This window comes from Melopsittacus undulatus, chromosome 10, assembly GCF_012275295.1.
Source record: "Melopsittacus undulatus isolate bMelUnd1 chromosome 10, bMelUnd1.mat.Z, whole genome shotgun sequence".
NCBI lineage: Eukaryota > Metazoa > Chordata > Aves > Psittaciformes > Psittaculidae > Melopsittacus > Melopsittacus undulatus.
The window spans coordinates 19,210,528-19,223,627 of record NC_047536.1 but is presented as its reverse complement, the minus strand read 5'-3'; the positions used below and the strand labels follow the sequence as shown (position 1 = coordinate 19,223,627).

General features: G+C 40.2%; 1 protein-coding gene across 4 annotated transcripts in view; it reads right to left on the bottom strand.

The window, feature by feature from the left end:
• Nucleotides 1-13,100, bottom strand: part of SGCD (sarcoglycan delta) — a 335,598-nt gene that overhangs the window by 218,401 nt on the left and 104,097 nt on the right. The window lies entirely within an intron of this gene.

Below are 13,100 nucleotides of genomic sequence, written 5' to 3'. Positions count from 1 at the left end.
TGCAGACAGACAGGTGAGAAGACAGCAATGGAGACAGCAACCTGGCAGTGATGCTACCAGTGACCAAACACCTTAGAGAAGCACCAAGAATTACACATATTTATCACTATCACTGCACTAATCATCCCTAACCCCTGACATAGGGGAAAACACTTGAAAGACCATCCTTCCCCCACCTGGACCACACAGCCTGTGAAGCCAGACCAGCCACAGCCTCACAAAGCAGGCGAGGACCAAGCAAAAAGAATGACCCAACCTCCCTAGGTTGGATACATATAAGCTTTGTAGTTTCTGTCCTTAAAACAGGCTCAGGGATGCTTTTCTAACACTTATTCCTTAGAGGTCTCCTACACAAGAGGAAGAATTCCATTTCATCTTCACAAAAACATCCTGAACCCATAAACAGGTTAGAGCTTTCTGGAAAACTCATTTAACTTTCAGGCTTGCAAGAAGGAAGATTTCAGTAATCAGTATAAAAAACTACCCACACTGAAAGTTAGTATCATAATGCTTTTTTTAGAAAGATATGTTATTCTTACCAGCAGTCCACATAACAAGCATGGTCACACAGACCAGAACAAGTAAATATGTTCCTGTTACTTAACACTAATTACTTCACTGGATCTTGTGGCAGTGGTTTATGCTATATACCACACCTAAAGGCTCTACAGCTTGTGAGATACCCACAGCAGGAGACAGAAGGGTAGAGCCCAGCCCTGCATTTCTTGATACACATTTTCAGACCTTCTGCCTCTCTTGAACACAGATATAAAGGTCACAAATGTGCCTTCGCAGTTCCTGTCCCCTTCCAGGGTAACAGTGAAAATCACTTCCAACTGAAATGGCTGGTGAATGACTTACGGGTATAGAAATGGCTGATGCTGCACTAGTTCAACCTGCAGATAGCAGCAAGACCAAGTTCTATAGCTTTTAAGTTATTTCTATCTCAGGAGACCACAGTTACAGTTACTTCTTTATTTTTGCTCATAAATTGCAATGCAAAAAGAGTCATGAAAAAAATCAGTGCTACATTTTGTGCATTAACTCCGCATCAGCTGAGTAGAGAAACAGAAGGAACAATAATAGGACTAGATCATCATTGCACACTGAATGCAGGAGCCTAGTCTCAGGTTGGAAAAGATGTGGTTTTGAAAGCTCCTATTTAGTACAGCTTGCCAACGCTCATCAGAAGCAAATCTCTTTGGGAAGGAGCTGGCACATTGCCTTAATATGCTGTTATGCATGCGCAGAGTTTCTGTACCGTCTGACTTCCTGCACTGCCGGGTGGATCATCAATTACAGGAGGCACATACAGGCAGGAGCACACACCTCCAGCTCTTGGTGAGGACAAAAAGAGAAAGCAAGATTCCCTCAGTGCCAGACACTTCCATTATGGGAATGAGAACACAACAGCAGCAAACTGGAAAACAAACCAAGAAGCTGCCTGATGCAGACTGCTATGAACATACAGGAGGATGGGATGTAACAGGAGGTGTAGATATGGAGCTTTGGTGGTGACACAATGCAATGACTGCAGCACTCTCACCTCTCTGATGCAAGAGATGATGGTGCAACAGAACAAAAAGAAATCTTTTGCCAGGATTCCCACAAGGAGCAAGGTGCAGATGCTCCAGCCTGAGTGCAACATGCTTGCTTCAAGCTCTGATGATGTGCACCACAAATACAGAGCAGCAACATAGTAAGGTACAAGGCTACTGAAAAATAATGCATGAACACTGTCATGAGTTATGATTTGTGTTGGCTCAGAACCCTTCAGGGGAAAATAGGGAAAAAAAATTGATAAGAAAAAAAAGAATACATCCCAGTCCTGTCATCCAAAACTGCATGATTTTGCAGAAAAAAACCCTTTACATGCAGTAAGCTACTACTGACTTGGACTCAGTGTCCTAGCAGGCAGCTGGTTTCCTTCTCACAGTTGAGGAACCTGGAGAGCCTGTCACACAGCTCCTCACACCTTCTCTATTTTGGGTAGTTCTAGTGAGCAGGTACCCTGAGGGCTGGAGAAGCCTGAGCTGACAGTGGTACCCTGGGCTGGAGCCTCAGAGCCCCAGGACCATTCTATGATGGCAGAATGAGGCAAACACCAGCATCCCTGATGAAATCCCCTTCATTTCAGTCTGCAGCTGCTGCAGAAGCTGACACAAAACCAAGTCTGAACTTACAGAAATTTCCCATGTATTAGACATCCCACTATCTCAGCTGGTTTTGATTCAAAAATCTTGTGCTCCCCACATTCTGCTTTGATCTGATGTGTGGAGGTAGCTGCCGGCAAACTATGGATTACTTTCATTATCCCACCACTTCAGATTTTGACATTTGGTTTCTGGAGCCCTGGATTGAATATTCAGGTGCATTCCTAAATTAACATAGTTAAGTGGTATCAGATCAGTCTTCAAGTCACAAAAGCAGGCATAGAGATGTTCTCATTAATCAGAAAAGGCAGACAAGACATTTTTCCAGTAAAAAGAGAGTATTTCCCTTGGAGGAATCTTAGTCCTTTACTGACAGAAAGCATGAATTATACAAAATAACTATATACTTTAGATGTAACAAATCAGATCAAATATTAAATTTGAAGACATTGCTTCTATCTTGAGATGTTCCCAGACCACAAATCAATGAAAGCTGGAAGTCTCTCTCACAGGCAGCCTTGCTATACCTTTGTCCTGTTTCCACACTTTCCTTTAGGCACCAACTATTGATCTCTGTCAGGGTGAGACAGGAGGTGGTTGGACCCTTACCTGACCACCATGGTCATCTTTATATTTGGCTCTCATACAGCCTAAGGTGCAGCTTGGGCCCAGTGGCTAGATATGACAATACTGGTGAGCATTTGGAACTTTACACAGGGCAAAAAGAGGTATCCAAAAGCTGAACATACCTGCAAGCAAATATTACACTACAGTAGATACTCAAATTACTGTTAGCTTGTCTCATCAAAAATTCATTATAACCCACCTACCTGCAATTGAAGAAATTAGTTGGGCATAGAAAAGATTAAATATTTAAGGAGTCTGGTGACATAAAAATAATTGAAAACGTACGTCTTTGCTTAAATATCATTTTGGGTTACTGCTTTGTGGCCATTAAGAAAGCAAAATTCCATGTGTGTGCATCCACACAGACATGTACAACGTGCTCAGGCACAGTAACATGTTCATGTATGGCCTTGTAACTTTCGTTTTTCCCTATAACTAAACTTCAGTAAACATGCTTGACTAAGACAGAGGAGCTTTACTGGTAGAGCCCAAAGAAAGGCTGTAAAACAGACAAGGGAAAAGATATTTTTATTGCTAAGTATTTAACAAGGTCAACCTCCTCTGTAAGTGTAGGAAAAAAGATCCCAAAGCAGACTCCAAACACAGCAGGGGATTATGCCAATTCATTAGCAGGTATATCTTCTAATTACAGGCTTAGACAATAGTCCCCATACAGCTGAGCAGGAAGCGCAGACTGCTGCTTTTGCCATATCCTCAGGATGGAGCTCACTGTTTACTCCTGAGCTTCAGGACATTTTGCTTAAAGCAATCCCACCACACCAGCTTCAGCCAAAAGCATCAGAGGATGTTCCTGACTCCTCACAGCTCAAGACCCAAGAGAAGCTGGCTTCTGCTTTCTGCAGGATTTGCTCCTCTGCTCTTGCCACATCAAGGAAGCTGTAGGATCAACAACTCATCCTGCCAGCTCCATCTCTGGTAAAGATCTCTCATTAATTTAGTGTAAAGGTGACACTGGTCATGAAGGGAATAAAATGAGACTTTGAATCCCTCTTTCCAGAAAGCTAAAGGTAAAAAATAGGTAGCAATGCAACACTGGCACCTTTCCAACTATAACATTTAGAGCATTACCCACAGCCCTGTCCCAGACATACTTAATCATCCACGATGGCTTAATACAAAACATAAATAAAACAGAAGTCGCCAGCACTACCGGCACTGAGCTGTTCCAGTTTTTTTTTCTCCCTTCCCTGCCAACAAAACAAACAGTGAATATTGAACTGCAATTCAAGTGATAACATCTATGATAAGGAAAATTGGTGGAGGCTGGTGGTGTGATTGAGTTCCTTGGAAAATTAACTCCAAGAATGAAAGAGTAATAAAATGAGGAATACATTAACTGAGATGAATATAATGGAATACTGCGATGTTGCTGAAGATCTGTGCTGGTTTTTGTCATCTAAGTGCAAACTAAAGGTATTCAGGAAAAAGGAAATAAAAGCAGTAGTTAACCATGCTTGTTGTATGTACTAACCCATCATAACAGCATTAATGTTGCATTATAAGGTTCAAAAGTATGATGGATATCTTGCTAGGTTAGAAAATGCTAAGACACTGCATAAGTCTTGCTGCTGTTGCATATGAGTACATAAGTTCTGAAAATGAAATCCAAGAAATGCAGAGGAAATGCTTCTAATTTAAAATAAAAACCTGCCCACTGAAGAAATGAGTTTATATTAGCAAAGGCTGAGTCTCAAGTTCAAAAGCATTAAGTTGCAGGCTACTGCCAACACTGCATTATACAACTGCAGAGTTTTATTATTACTACTCCTCCTCCAGTCTGGTTATGCTATAAAATAAGATCTCTTGGGCTCCTTAGATTGAGACATTTACATCTGCCCTTGTACTGAAGCTCTTTTAGGAGATTATAGTTTCTTCTGTCAGTTCAATTGAAAGCAATGATAAAGTTATAGTAATGCATAATCCTTGTCAAATAATGTTTTCAAATGGTTGGAAGCACATTCATGGAAAAAAAGACAATGCTTAGATGAGTTCCTGGATTTAGGAGAGAACAAGTATCAAACAGCTTGCATTTAACTGGTGAGATCGTCAAAATAATTGAGCAATGAGAAAAACCCAATTCTTCCAAGGTTTGTATCAGAAGCAGCAGTATGATACAACCTTTGCTGATATGACAATAACTAACTGGATCTCCTCTTATTCTAACTTAAAATGGGACTCTAACTAGAAAACAATTCTGTTGCTCATCTTAGGATCATGATTAAACTGCAAGCCTTACTTTCACATTGAGTCTGGTGTAGTTGGCTCCACTAGGTCTATTCATAGCAAATTTGAAGCATCCTTTTCCAGCCCAAAGTGCATTAACTTGTTCCCAGCTTGCTAAAAGGCTTCATTTCCAAATTCAGGATAGCAGAATGCTTAATTCATTGGTACAGCAAAGTGAGCCTTTCTCTTCCCTTATCCTCTTTCCTATCCCCTTTTTCACTGAGTCAGGGACACTTTTTGCACACATTGGAAGTTACCTTTTCCAGGCTTCCCGGTTCTCCTGGGGTTCACACACCCACATGCATCTGCCAGGGTGTTACCAGGGTAAGGGCTCTGCTCTGCAATCACAGCATTGCAGAGGTGGAATGCGCTGTGAAAACCCCAGCTGACCCAAGGAAAACAAGATTTATTGAGACACAGAATCACACAGAATCCCAAGGGTTGGAAGGGACCTCAAAAGTTCTTCTAGTCCAACCCCCCTGCAAGAGCAGGGTAACCTAGAGTACATCACACAGGAACTTGTCCAGGCGGGCCTTGAATATCTCCAACGTAGGAGACTCCACGACCTCCCTGGGCAAGATACATGAAACAATGCAGAATAAATTATGTTAGATGGGGAAAAATCTTTTTGGATCCATTCCAAGATAAACTTCTACGCCTGCAAAGTTCATGCACTGAAACTATTCTGGGATATGTTTTCTATATTCTTGTTCAGATACATTCCAGAATGAAGAACACAGTTTACTATTAGAAGGTTCCAACACCTTTGGACCTCTTTATCACAGCTGATAGCCCATAAGTGGATTGTGTTACAGGATGAGGACATGAAAGTGTAAGTTTTTTATAAGCAGAGTATACTACTTTCTTTGTATCAAAGGTATTAACTTGATCACTGTTAACTTTAATCTCATTTGCACTCGGTGCGTTTGCATTTTCCCCACCCAAAACTGACTTATTCTGTATCTTCTTCAGATGTGCTTTCACCCTCTTTCTGACCCTTTATTTTATTTTGGTTCAGGCACTCTCTCTTTTGAATACTCCAAGATGAAAAGTCCCAGTCGTTCTGGAACTGGCCTCATTCTGCTCTCACTGGAATAGGTGAGATTTATTACTGGCCTGCATTAAGACTAGTCATAAGAAACAACTGCCTTTGTTGTCCTAATCTGTCATTCTTCAGAGATACTCTGCTTTGTGTTACTGCCATTTCCAACCCATTTTCTGTTGGAAAATGAATAAATAAATGCATATCTCCATCTACTGTTAAATGTCATTGCTAAGCAAAGCTTTTGTCCTTTGCTAAGGTTACTTATCTCTAAAGTTATTTATTTAACTCTGTAACATTATTGTTTATCTCTGTGGAACATATTGGGATAAGCTGGTATACCAAACGTTAGAGAAAATACAAGTATATTGGATTCTGTGGCACCTGGAGGACACACAGCTGTCAGTCAGTTGTCGAGCCAGAATCTGAGCAGGGTTTTCCATTATAAATTCAGATTATTATGCTCAATGTTTTGATTTTAAAAGCCACCCACAGCCTCAAACTCTGGGGCATTTCCTGAGAGTCTGAAAGGTAATTGTCTTTCAATGCTTTAAGCCAAGGAAAAACAACACATTTGTCGTATACAGTGTGCTGTCACTCTAGAAGACCCACCCACTGCTGTAGTTTCAGACTCTTACAACCCAAGAGGAAGGTAAGAATCAACAGAGTCTGTGAATAACAGAGGCAGCCTCATTTGGTGCACAGATACGGTACGCTGGCCTGAAAAATATATTAAGATTCATTGACACTTGAAAATCACCAACCCAAGTTCTGAAATACAGCTTTTGGTATGTGCATTGTATGTCTGAAGAAAAATAAACTGAACTTGAGATGGAAACCAGCATAAAAGCATGGCAAACTTCTAGAGCCTTTAAGTGCTTTAACTGTCACTAGTACATAAAGGACAGTGCTGGGAGGATACAGAAGAGAGTACACAGAGATCTGGCAGAGCACCAGGGAGGAGACAAGGGTGAATGGATGCCTGCACCCGACTGTAAGAACTGGATAAGTGCAGCGGAGAGCCAAGAGGCAGCCAGAGCAGACCTGGGGCTGCAGGAGGATGGCAGGGCTTTCCAGGAGAAGTTTAAGGAGTCTGGAGAGAGTTGATGCAAGTTAAAAAGGACCATAAACAAAGAGGAGCACTGGCGAGCCCCAGAAGCTAGCCTTTTGGTACACAGCCACCAATACGTCTGTAATTACAAATCAAGATTCCCTTCATGTCTTTTCTCCTTTCCAAGCACACACACTGCTCCAGTCTGTGCTTCCTAGACCAGGCTTCCTAGACCTAGTCTTAAGATGCTGAACTACAGAAAACCTTCAATAATAATTGCAAAGCAATAAGCAATCCAGTATTGATGCAGAAGGCATCCCTGCCTCAGACCACGTGAGAAACATGTTGAGTTCACCCATGTAAACTCCTCCTGCTGTTTGCTCTCAGAGAGAGGTTAGAGGGACTTTCCCAGCAAGTCACCAAACTCTCTGAAATAATACATATTATATCCACCCATAAAATAAGGAAGTGTCACATTGCTTCCGTCAGTAAAAGCTGGCTTCCTTGGTGTGCTATACATCCTAACAACTAGAGCAGAATTACAGCACCCGGCAGAGCCAGCCTGAACAGCAAGTGTCTGAACTGCCTTCACTCTCATTAGGCGCTCAGTAGTCACAGAGCAATCTTTCGGTTTGTGCTGAAAACCAAAGCAGCTAAAAGTAGACTATCAAATGTAAGGGGGTTCAGAATAACCTTGTTATGAAATACACTGAATTCTCTTCAGACAGAGCTCAAGACTGCTGACTCTGTTTGAAGTCCATAATTAGTAAACCCCAGACAGAAATATGTCACAAAGCCCATAGAGCTTGGCATGAGACGAAAAGACTCATTAAGCCACCATCGGCAAAGAAACCATACAACACACCTGAAACCCATCTAAACCTGGACACAGCCAAAGTATAATAACAAGATACAGATGAAAACTATTCATAACAGAGCATCATTTGAGACAGAAATGGGCCCTAGCACTGATAAAAATATTCATCTTCTACAGACACACACTAACATGCAAAGTGCTTATGAGAACTGTCTGTGACATCAGCTGGTTGGACCCCCTCTCTTCCACCTATGGTTCATCAGCACGCCAGTAATTACGTTCATTTAAAATCTCTTTGGAAATACAATTCCATATAAATCATGCATGGGACTTCAGAGTGCTTTGCTTCTTTCTAAGGTCTTTCTAAAAACCTAAATCATAGTATCATCAAAACCATACTGTAGTTCTGCATGTATACAATTCAATTAAGCACAAATTCATCTCAAAGGCATTATTTTTTCAGTCCACTCACCCTTAAACAATTGGATACTGCAAAAAAGCCAACAGCCATCTATCTGCATAGCACTGCAAACATTCTGAACACCACTAAAATAAACTTCATTGACCTGAATTTGTCTCTGGTGTAAGTTCACCAACTTCAGTGGGTTTTGCCAGTGATAAATTTGTCCACTGGGTTCTGAGACATGAAGAAACTATGAAATCATGGTATGGAGAAATGTCAATGAATTGGATGTGGGCAAGCCTGAGCATCGAGAAACTCATTACAAATCCACAAACCTTTTGCAGTTTGTAAAATGCTGCTCTTAGAAACATTTTTAAGAGCTACAAATAGACTGTTCAGCACATGATAAATTATAATCTGTGAAGGCTGCAAGACCAGCAGTGTCTACAGCTCTGGGGTTTCTGTGGGGGCTTTCTGACTAGAGATGAATTTTCAGACTTCAAGGTTTCATATGTGTGTGTGAGTGACTATACACATTAGAGTCTCATCAGATCTCTTCCACTTCTAATGACAAGTAGTAAAGTCTATTTTAAAAGTCACAAGCTGACACCACTCCAAGAAACTGAAATGCTCTTGTGGAATTCCCAATTAAAAAAGGCCTAAGGTCACACAGCCTGATGTCCGTGAAGCTTCTAAGTTTCAGAAGCCATATGGTTTCAGATGTCCCTTAACTGTGTCACAAGCAAATTCAGAACTCCTGATGCAACCTCCCGAACTCTTCAGCCAACCTGAAGTTACAGCCACATGTTCTGCTCTTCTGGAACAGCTACTGAAAGGGATGAATTTTAGCTGCTGTGACCTGCATTTAGATTAGAAAAAGCTACATATTCCCGCTAACTCATCAGTTCTTACAAGAAAAGCATCACTACTCTGATTACTCTCTAAGCTTGAAGGATGACACAGGATTATGGCATATAGGCATCACAAAAATATATGAAGTAGATGAGAAAGAAAACATCTGATCAAATTCTCATCTGGTCTAAGCCTGCATTGAGTTTGAGTTAATGACTACAGAGCAATTTTTATCTTTTCAGATCCATACCATGCATTGTGGTTTTCTGATCAATCCAACAAAAAGATGTTACAACCACTATTCTGTGACACCCATTTTATAGTGGGCATTATAATTACACATGGGCAATTATCCCAGTGCCAGAGATTGATGAGAAGCGTGCTTTCCCCTTGCTATTTCACTGTAGAAAGACAACAAAAAGTAGTTAAAGTATATATTAATGGTTCTTTAAATTATATACTTGATTACATCTACTGGAGACTATTTTCTTTCAGATTTTTGTAATGAATCTGACCATGAAAAACAAATTTATGCATACAGTTCATATCATTATAAACTCAACTCATTTGATGTGGAAAACCTACAGTTTAATTGCTTGATTTAGAATTGGCTGGTAAAATGCATACTGAAACATTACTCTTTTAATTATGTTAATTTATAACTGAAAACCTAAATTTACAAAGGCAATAACATTAATTATTTACTCACCCATTAAAGCTGAATATTTATTACCAAGATAATTGGCTTCATAAATCTGCCCAAAAATTAAAAACGAGTTTATGAACTGATTTATACAGGAATGATACTGCTGTATCTCTCAGCAGGTTGTGCGTGTTTAACAGATTGCTGTGATATGCAAGTACATTACTTTCATTTATGGTCTGTTACATATAGTATTTTCAAAATATTTTGTGGTTTTTTTTCCTTGAGAAAGATGTGAGTTGTGACTCAGAGTAAGCTCCTTTACTGTTCCATACCCAAAATACCATACCATTCCAAAATCCTTTATGCAGTGTGATGGATTTTCACTGGTCTGTACATTGTGTCTTGCCTGGTCATTTAATGCTCACTGAATGTAGGACTACACTGGGTTAAATCAATCAAAAAGGGAAACACAGTAGCTCAAAATAATCCAGCTCACAGCCAGAATAGCAAGGCTGTTAAGAAACACAACACCTTGTAGTGAGGACTCCCTATCCTTTTAGCTTCATTTCCATATGCAAGATAACTAACACATTCAATATGTATTTATGCATGCATCCTCAAAATAATACAATTAAGTTACTAATGCTTACAGAACAATTTGAGTGTTACCTTAATGCATGATGAAAGGCTAATTTTGATCGCTGTCTAGACAGACATTCTAATTCCATTTGGCGATGTCTTTCAACTCCAGCACAAAGCAGATACCTTCTCTTCCTGCTCATGTTCCTTAAATATGTGACTTTCCCAGAGGGTGACAGGATTACTAAAGAGCTGGAGCAGCATGGCCATCAGCATGAGACAGAACAGATTGCTGCGATCTTCAGTTTTACTCATACTCCTGTGAAAGTTCCCCTTGACTGAGGCCTGCTAATAACTAGTCTGCAGAGGGCACAAGATAAACTGAATGAGAAAGCCAACCCTGAGACAGTGCTCACAGAGACAGTAACTAGTAGTTGATATTTATTTACTCTGGTGTCCTCAAAACAGGGTTGGTTAGGTCTAGATTAGTCTAAACTTTCAACCTTGGTTTAATTGTACTGCAGAGGAAAGACAGAAGTGTCTAACACAGGCAACAGGTCAGTGGATTCCACATCTCATCTTACATGAGAAGAAGGAATGTGTCAACTTTGCTTCTCTTTATCTTTCCCTGCAACTTCTCTGCTGTTTGCATTTTGTTATTATAAAACTGACACAGAAGGGGGGAAGGAAACCAACTCAAACCTTCTAATTGAAAACCTGGGGTTTCTTTGTCCATGTGCTAGTTCCCACCACGATAAAAGCAACCTGAGCCAGGACTGTAAATCCATCCAACATTTGACTTTTCTAAAATGATGCAGGACATTGATCCTTATGCCAACAGAGCAGGCACACCAGTATCTCCCAGTGCCAATTTTATCTAAATATAAAAGAAACATAGGTCAGAATTACACAGTGCTGTATGGGTACAAGACACTGACGTAACAAGATCCAGAAGGATCCCCCAAAATGACAAGGAGTGGTATTGCAGGTGAGTACGTTAAATCAGGCTGGAACCAGAGCTATTCCATGAACACATCCAGAACTGCATGGGGGTTCTGCGCCAAGGTTGCCGCAGACATTCCTGTAGGTACAAGTTAGACACAAGCACATGAAGACTGTCTGACTCAGTCTCCACATGCAGATTTCCACGTGGCCACTCACACAGTTTCTCTTTATCCCCTTGTAAAAGCATACACTTTGGTTCCTTTCTAGTGAGCCCTGACCAAAAGGCTGCTGTCATCACTGCAAGACTCCACATTAGTTTCTGGATTTCAATCAGAATTGCAGTGTATGTCCTACAGCCTGTTGTGCTCAGGGCTACAATAGGCTTATAGACATTAAACAGTCATGGAATCAACCATCTCTCTTCCATTGTGTTAGCACATATATATATATGTGCATGTTGGGAGTTCGGTGCAACACACTCCTCTGTAGGCTTTTACCAATAGCCTGATCAGACTGGAAAATGAGCTATGCAGTGACATTCACCAACATATAAAGATGTCACTTTCCAAGCTTTGCCTTAGAAATGTTTGACTTGTTTAAGTTATATCTGCAGCTTGTTCCTCCCCAACAAGCACAGCCCAATGAGATAACAACAAGGAATCATTAAGCAGGTCAGAAGAGATTTTCCTATCTCTAAAAATTTATTACTTAAAAAGTAGACCAAAAGTCAAAATTTAAGATTAATTATTCAGAGTTAAAGTCAATAAAAAACTTATTTATTCGTGCAATGTTTTATTGAAATTTACATTCTTTTAAGAAACTATAACATAAGATATATTTCTTAGGAAAAAAAAAAAAAACAAAACACCAAAACTGAAACATTTCAAACTAAAACCCACACCTTCTGTTTAAAAGGCTATAGAAGAAACTCATTTCAACAAACTCCAGAAGTCTTATGTTGTTCCATTTTGGTTTCAGCCCACTGCTTGCTGGTCTCTCCCTCGCTATTATTAAGGTATTAATAGTTTGGCACCAGCCGGTGCCAACGCATCAGACTGCAAAATCCAGATCAGGTCTGACATGAAGCAGCAAACCTCACAGATAAAAACCTGGTATGAGGCAGGACTGGTAAACAAGGGTAAAACTGCATGACAGACTACTAGCAGAAGAGAGAGTGGCAACCAGGAGATAATTGTCAAGCACCCGGTATTTTTAGCAACAATCAACCAAAATGCCTTCAGCATCAACTTCAAGCCACATAATCCCCTTAATGACACACTATGGCCTTTGTTTATGATTAGGGTTTCACTTTGTTTTCTGTAGAAAAATCCCCTCAGACTGGCACATTCGATGTACTTTGTAAATAGCTCTATGAACACACTGAGTATTAGGTTAGAGTTTAGTTATCACAGTGTTAAATTATTCCAGCTGGGTCATTAATAATTCTCCTAATTTTACTATCATCCCCTATCATTACAACAATGCAAGCACCCTACGGATAAATTTATTACAGAGCATAAACCCAGTGCTCATATAAGATGTTGGAATGCCTGTTCTGTAATCTTCTTGCAAAAGCATGAGGACTGTTTTAGAATAATTGTCTTTAAGACAACTTTTTAAAGGCTTACCTCTCATTTCCCATCCTCTACTCACCTATTACATTTCTGCCTGGTGTTAGGTAGGTTTTCAGTATGTGATACTACACTGCAGTACAGGCTATTGCCTAAGGCAAAACTCTGTC